The following is an 8528-nucleotide window of genomic DNA, read 5'->3' on the forward strand; positions in this document are numbered from 1 at the left end:
GTGTTGCATTTGGCCAGGTCAGGGGGATTGAATTTGTGCATGGGCACCAGTTTCGTTCTGTGTCTGCACCAGGTGCTTCCATGGTTTCTTCTGCCTCCAGCTCAGGGGAATGAGGAAAGGCTGTGGAGAAGGGATACTGTGAAGCAGTGAAGGTTGCCTGTGCTTCCCTGGAGCTCGGAGTGACCTTAGGGAACGCATGTCTGCTTGCCAGCTGATTTTTCCCTGGGTCAACAGAGCCAACCTACATGACTTCCAGGCCCCATTTCCTTCTCTTTGCTTTCTAATAAAGGAGAACATTTGGGTCAGTTCGCACTGTTCCTTCAAGCTTCATTTTTTTCACTGTCTCATAGTGAAAAGGTTATAAAATTTCTCCTGTGAGCTTTCAGCTCCATGTTGCTTCTGGCTCTGTAAGTTGCGTACGTAGAAGGCACTAAAAGCATTGAAAACAAATCCCTGGATATATAATTCTATAATTTATCATGTTAAGCTCTGAGAGAGCGTCTTTTCCATCTGAATGACAGCAGAGTACTGTGAGCTAAGACTTTTTGGGTCAAGAAATAATCATGGCTACTGATAGATGATTTGCTTGAATGACTTTTCGTTATCAAGCTGAAACAACAGCTAAGATAAGGCTTAATAACAGGTGTTTTTTTCCTTTAATAACACATTACACTGAACTGATCTCTTGATGGTCCACTAGTCTCATCAACCCACAGCTGGTTTCATGTCTTAACGAGAGCTGCTTAACAAATGGACTTTCTGGATTGTACTGAAGTGTATTTGCACTGTGGCAACCTGATATAATTAAAAAAAAAATCTATTTGGGATGTAGCATTATCTTAAGAAAACCAACCCTCTCCTGCTGTACATAGTTAACAGTAGAAGGAGTGGTGAAAAATAGCATGAAATTGCAGGAAGATTTATGTTGGACTTACAGGCTAAAAGAAGGGGAGTGAGGGAGAGAGAGAATGAGATTTTAGAGAAGTGGAAAAATCAAGATGAGAAATGACAGTAAGTTTGTTTAAGGGTCAGACCCATTTCCCTGCCTTCAGCTACCTGAGAGGTAGATGCATAATCTACACTGCTCTGCCATTCTGGTTCATGGGAAAAATGTGTTCTCTATTCCCATCTGAAGATAGAATGGAATGCCCTGTTAGAGGTGTTTATGTTCTGTGTGGACTGTGGAGGAAAGCTTGGCCAATAGCTTGGATGGCTAGATTTAGCAAAGATGAATTCCACACCTCCTCTAATCTTGAGTAAGGCTTTTAAGGTTTGGTTTTCCTAGAAGCAGCCATGCAATTCAATATGTGGCAGTCTCTGACATGCCACCAACTCCAAGGTACATTTTTCTTCTTGCAATTAATGCAAGTCATTAGGTTATTGTCTGTGAAGATTTTGCAAAGCTCTATTAGTGACTTTGCATCTTTCCCTAATTCCAGCTTTAATGTCTTGGAATAGCTAGGAGGAGACTTGCTAAAAAGTCAGCAGCTGTGCCTGCAGATGCTGAATTCCACCTGGTGAGCTGGATGCTTTTGTGACTCAAAAACTATCTCTCTTACATTATTTCAGAGTCAAAGTTTCCCCATTATAGAAAACTTAATGATATCTGAGTTGTAGGTGTGTTGCAAATTTTAGTGAATTAAATATAGAAAATGTAAATATAGAAAATGTAAAAATGCCTTAGAAAAGTGTTGTAGTTTTCTATATTGTTTTAATTTTTAAAGATCTTTTCACAACATTAATTAAATCAACTGATTAAACTAATCCCATAGTGTAATTTGCAATCCCCTAATAGATCTCCTTTGATTTGGACCTCAAAGATTTTTTTTATTTTGCAATTTTCTTTGTCTTGCTCTCTTGACAAACTGTAACACAGCACCAGTTTAGCACACATTGGCTTTTCTTAGGACACTCTGTGCTGGGAGTGGACACAGTAATCTATAATAAGGATTTCCAAGCTCTTCCTATTCCCAGCTGTTACTCAGAGATGGATCAGCAGTTAATTCCTTCCTTACCCTCTCACTAGACTGAACTCAGTACTCCACAGGGTCTAAGTTTAGCCCTAATTTTTCAAACAGCAAAATACCCTGATATCCAATGAACATGTGGGTAGTCTGTAGGTAGTGAACCTTCAGTTAAAAGAGATGTAAATGCAGGTGTCTCACCTTCTCTTTTCTTACCTTTTCCCCACCTCATGCAATTAAAAATTTAAAGATGTTTTCCCATTGCGTCTCCCATTATAGCTGAAACACATCTTAAGCTTCTACAGAAGGAAAAGGCTGAATGGGGACAAAATAAGAGGAGTTTAAAGAAAATGGTGCAGGGAAACTGTGAAATAGGAAAAAAAATTATTTATAGATGCAGTGAAAAGGGTGAGGGAGATTTTTTTCTTTACGGCCATATTTTTACCCCTTTTACTCATAAGTAGTGTAATTCCTCACAACAACAGTTTTTGGACAATCTTTCTTTAATAGTGATGAATAATAGTGATTTCCCAGCAGTTATTTCAGTATGGAAAATTGAGATTGTCATATGGAGGTATACAAAACTTTGTGGTTGAATTCACACACAAATACCGTTTTTTGGCTCAGAAGTCATTGGTTTTTGCACTTCATTTGTTCCTATCCTACCTTTCAAAATAGCTAGTTTTGAAATTATTTGATGAATACCCAGATCAGATAGAGAGGGCTTAGGTCCCAGCATAGGCTGGTATCCCTTCTCTTCAAGGCTTACTCTGAGTGCTGTGTTGCAAATCCCAAATGTTGCTTTATAAAACCTTTTAAAACATATGAGACCGTGGATTGAATAATAGGTTTTGCTACAAACGAAATGATGGCCAGTTTCTGTTGAAAGGGAGCTGACTTACCTGTGCTTTTAAATGATATTTAAAACTTGTTGAAGTTTATGATTCAAGTTGCAGTTTAGCTAGGTAAAGGTCAGTTTTGGAAATGATCTGTAAACATTTAATCAAAATCTGGTTTTACTTTAAGGTTCTTTGTCATATTTCAAATCTGTCCATTAAATGCAGTTTTAGCACAGGTCCGTGGTTTGGATTACTATCAAGTGCCCTGCTAACTCTTTAGAATTGCCTTATTTCAAACCAGAGCTCACTCTTTATACAGGACATTGATCTGAATTTCTAAAGTGACTTAGATGGAAAATGGTTTTGAAAAAAAGGCTTATTTAGTAACAGAAAAAGCTCACTCAGCAGCTCCGAGATCAGTTTGAAGTACTCAGGCCAGAGAGATATATATACCTACAGTCACATAGGATTGCAGAGCTTAAATTACACATACTGTTATGTAAAAATTCCTGTTTGTCTTTCAGATTTGCTCATTTCTTTTACTAAGTCAGTCGATTAAGACATACAGTTGTTTGTATATTTTAGCAAAAGAGGCCTGCACTTCTTGAAAAACAGAAAAGTATCTTTGAGCTTTCAGTGTTACAGTCTAGTAGATTCCCTGATGTTTGCCCTGATCATTTTTGTCATGAAAAGTAGAGTTGAAATAGAACAGGTACTCATTTCTCATAAGCATACTGTGGTTTAATCATGGCTAAATTGCAAAATTTAGCTGTTAGGCAGTTTGAAAAGAATGTATTTTCTTCCAATATTTTACAGTTTTATCTCTACTTTCCATCTCCCTGCCACAACACAAGTCTTCCTCAATGGTGTTAAAATTTGGTGATTTCTTCCAGGCTTAGAGCTTGAGGTATATAAGGGAGCAGCACGTGAGACCTGCCAGGGCAGTTGTCCTGTGGTTTCTACATTCTTCCCATTACCAAGAGGCCAGTGGGAGCTCAGAGCTCTGTGTAACTGTGATGGCAGTGGGGACCTTCTTGTTGCCCTTGCAACTGGTCTGGCAAGTATGTGAAACTTAGGATGTTAACAAGGATGTTATGCCCTTTTCCACATCCCTTGCAAAGGAAAGTGTTTCTTTTCATGAGATCAAGTCTGAAGATCAGTATCTGATTGTGTCATTTGTGTATATAAATTAGTCCACAAAAATGGACTGCACACCACAGACAATCATATAGGAAATAAAAAGCAGAAGAACATAGGTTTCCCTGTGGTAATGAAGAACGTTGAAATGTTTTTTCTGCAAAGTAATGCTCTTTCTATGTAATAAACATAATACTCCTTGCTTTTTGCGTTTTTTATGTGTTTATGAATTATAAAGGGATCTTTGTTGCCCCTCTGCATATTCCTAAGAACATATTCCTTTTGTTTCTTAGGAAGAAGACTAAGTACACCATCACCAGATACTTTCATATGGATTAGTGATTAAGGCTCCTTACTGTAACAGGAATGACTAGATGTCTGCTAATGCACTTCCAAATATTCCCAAAGAGTGGCTGTGGATGTACTTTCTAGATTTGCATTCAGAAGGTAATGACCTGATAGCAAAAGAAAATTAAATTGGACTGATGCAAATATCTTGTCACTGAGCCTTAAATTCAAGTCACCTACTGGGTTTTTATTTTGCTTCTGTTGTTTGCTAGGTAATGAAGGATTGACTTCTAACATTCATTATAACAAGGCATTATAGTTATAAGTGAGAAAACACTCTCATGGTAAAATCTTCTATTCAGCTGCATAAAACTTCCCAGCAAAATTACCCTTTGGGCTGAAATTATTCTTGTTCTCCTCACAGAAGCAATTTGTTTTTAGAAAGTATTACAATGCTTTTTGGCACTGGTGAGAGAAATACATTAAAAAAAAAAAGAAAGAAAAAGAATTACCTTGTTACATAATGTGATTCTTTGATCATTATGAAATTACTTACAATTACAACTTCAGACTTGCTGGGTTTCATACCCAAGGAGCACAGGTGATTGTTTTGTGTTTGCAAAAGTTTCATTAGTTAGAAATATCAGTGCAGACATGCCAACTCCATTTGCCTTTTCAAGGCAAACTGTGAGTCATTCTGCAAAAATATGTTCAGGGTATCTGCAAGTGTTTGTGTTTGTGCAGGCAATGGGACATTTCATGTTCACAGAGGACTGCGTGGGTAACAAGGTATTTTGTATACGTAAATGTATGTCTACTGTCATGTAAAGCTACACACTAGCACATACTCTTTGTGACTTTTTGGAGTTCCATTGGAAAAATTGGCCCTTGGTATTTATTCTCTTGCTTCTCATTTCCTTACAATAATTTCTAGGAGTAGAACCCCAAATACAGCACTGAGCAGCAACAATGTAGAGGTTATTGTGGTGGATGTTGTTTTCCCTGTCCAATATGAATTGTCTTGCCTGTATACATCTTAGAAAAAAGAAAGCAACATGACAATGAATTTTCAAGAACACAGTTAAAGATGAAAGTAAACCAGTGGAATTGAGTAGGCAAATCATTTATGAAACAAAGATTTTTTTTTTTCATTCTTATTTTCACATTGCAGTGGGTTTGAAAGAACATCAAATGTAGCATATGAGGGGAAGTAGAGCCATGAATAAATTAACTGATTGCTCCATTCCTTGGTTTTGGAAAGTCACAGATGTCACTGCAGGAGTTATCATAGAATCATAGAATCATAGAATAGATTGGGTTGGAAAAGACCTCCAAGATCATCAAGTCCAACCCCTGATCCAACTCTAATTACTATATCATGGCACTAAGGGCCATGTCCAATCTCTTTTTAAAAACTTCCAGGGATGGTGAATCCACCACCTCTCTGGGCAGGCCGTTCCAATGCCTGATCACCCTCTCTGTAAAGAATTTCTTCCTAACATCTAACCTAAACTTCCCCTGGCAGAGCTTGAGCCCATGTCCCCTTGTCCTGTTGTTGGTTGCCTGGGAGAAGAGACCAACCCCCACCTGGCTATAACTTCCCTTCAGGTAGTTGAAGAGAGTGATGAGGTCACCTCTAAGCCTTCTCTTCTCTAGACTAAACAATCCCAGCTCCCTCAGCCTCTCCTCATAGGACTTGTGCTCAAGTCCCTTCACCAGCCTGGTTGCTCTTCTCTGGACCCGCTCCAGCACCTCAATATCCTTCCTGAACTGAGGGGCCCAGAGCTGAACACAATACTCAAGGTGCGGCCTCACCAACGCAGAGTACAGGGGAAGGATCACTTCCCTACCCCGGCAGAGAGAGTTGTGGCCAGGAACAACAGCAGTGTCAGTGAAATTACTTGTAGTAGCACAAGAAGAGGCTGCTAATGTAGTAGAGTGAGAAGGTGGGAGAAGAGTACTTGGAATGTCATTGGTTTGCCTTTCTGACTGAGATATTTTATTTCAGATTCTGCAGTATGCCTCTTGCTTATAAAGAGAGACTTTGAGGAATTTTCAAAATCAAATGTAGCAGTAAAGCCTGCCAGACTTTTGAGTCTGGACATGTTCCTCCATTCTTCTGCAGCTGGCAATACCACCCCATAATGACAATCATTTGGAAACCTGATATTCTGCTCTGATAACTTTATCCCAAGTCTCTTTGGCCAAATAATCTTGTGATTTCCCTTCTCTTTGATGCGCACAAGGAAGTATGGTCTACAGGCTGGACCATACTCGGAATAAAGGGAAATTGTGTCACCTGCAATCCTATTCTATCATTTTAAGGTTAAGCTAAACTCAGAAACCATAAGGTGAACTGATCTTTGATGCAATGTTTAGAAATTTTACAGTTAAAGAGCTCTGTTTGGCTCTATACATGAAAAAGGGGGAGGTCAGTTGTGATTCCACAAAATTTCTCTTCCGGTCAAGGCTGACACGTTTTCAAGTATGATGATGATAGTTTATGATCAGAAGGAGATGTTCTAGGAATCACATTGCAGACCAGAGAGATTAGTAAGTCAATAGTAACTGGAAAAATTAATTTTAAATAAGTCTCTCTGATTTTATGGAGAAGAGAAATTAAAGTATTTTCTCACAGCAAACCAGTCCTCAGTAGTGAGAGCTGTTATCCAGGGGACAAGTAATAAACCTATAGGAAAGGAAGCGGAACGTAGCTAGAAGAGAGAGTCAGAGGGTCAGAATTAGCGGCAAGATTTAAGACACACACTGCAAAACCCACCTAAGACACAACAAAATCAGATGAAATGAATCTATGAGTTTCCCTTTGGTTTGTGTCCCTCAGTAGAGTCCAAGGCTCATGCTTAGTCTTTTTGGTCTTCGTTTCACTGTGCACCAGATGTTTTGGCATGGCCTGTGCCCCAGCTTGACAGAGCCCCGAAATACACAATGACGAATAAGTGGGCAGTCATATGAATATATTAAGATACTTCATTGCATCACTGATCCTTAATGCGTTAAGAGATCTGGTTTTATATCTCCTGAATATTTTGAGGTTTATAATTTTATAACAGAACTGTAAACCAAGGCCAAAATTAGATGCTCAATACCTAGAATTATAGGACTATTTTTCCTCCAAAGGCTGATCCCTTCAGCCTGTGTCCCAGAACTTGGAGAACGTGGCTGTAATGCATCAAATCTTGATTTATCTTGAACTAGCTGTGGCCTAGGTTCTTGTAGTTACCAGAAACAACCTCTTGTATCTCAAAAAGGTAGCAGAAACACTAGAGTAGGAGATAAAAACCTCCTATACTTCTTCTGTGATTGAAATTCTTCAGGAAAATAAGCCTTTCTCATTTTAATGACCAATGTTTGAAATGTAGAATAGTCCACAAGAAAAAAAAAATTCATAATTCTCCGCCTCAGTGCAAAGCAGGCTCTGGTTATCAGCAGTATAGATAGCTTAAAAAAGCAGTGAAATTCAGCCAAAGCTGCAAAATCCACTTAAAAAGCTATCACTCTGTCCAGAGTTCACACTTTTGTGCCTTGCTTTAATGAAAGCTTTGCTCAACAGTGGGTGATCTTAAAGGAGACTAATGAAAATTTATATTTTAATATTGCCACTTATTATATTCTGAACTACTTCTGAAACCAGTGTCTCACTCATTCTCTCTTGCTCCAACTGTTGAAAACATACTGACAAACTTTTCTTTTTCTAGCTCTGAAATACCTAGGTTCCCTGAGAGTTACTGCTTTTCACTGAGTCCTGAAACATCAGTGAGAGCTAACCAGTTTCAGCCAATGCACCACTATAACCAGTGAGAGCAGCCCTTTCTGAAAATGCAGTCATTGGACAGCAAATTGGCTGTTACAGATTTTGCAAGAATACTTTTAGCCTATCTTCTCCCCACATGCCTAGATTTACATATTTTTCTGTGATATGGGATGAAGCAAAACACCCTCAAGTGTCTTCAGCATCCCCTCAAATGGTCTTTGAACTCACAACATCATAAACAACAACACTAACGAGGTGGGTCTCAATGATTTTTTCTTTCCAGGCCTGACCTCCACTTTGTGGAGCGCTGAAAAAAAGTCTGTGTTAACAAGAGTGGAAAAGAGTGCTGCACGCAATCTGGAGTCTGCTGAGAGGGACTGAATGGTTCAGTCAGCTCTGGGAATACATGCCTGGTACAGGGACAAGGAGGACAGGGCTGTGCTGAGCAATGATACAAGTGTGACCTGCTGTCAGATTTGCCAGGGAGGCTGAGAATAACAAAAAAAGGTCACTTCCAGGCAGGAGGTT

Source organism: Myiozetetes cayanensis, unplaced genomic scaffold (genome assembly GCF_022539395.1).
Source record: "Myiozetetes cayanensis isolate MyiCay16 unplaced genomic scaffold, myiCay2020 scf1, whole genome shotgun sequence".
NCBI lineage: Eukaryota > Metazoa > Chordata > Aves > Passeriformes > Tyrannidae > Myiozetetes > Myiozetetes cayanensis.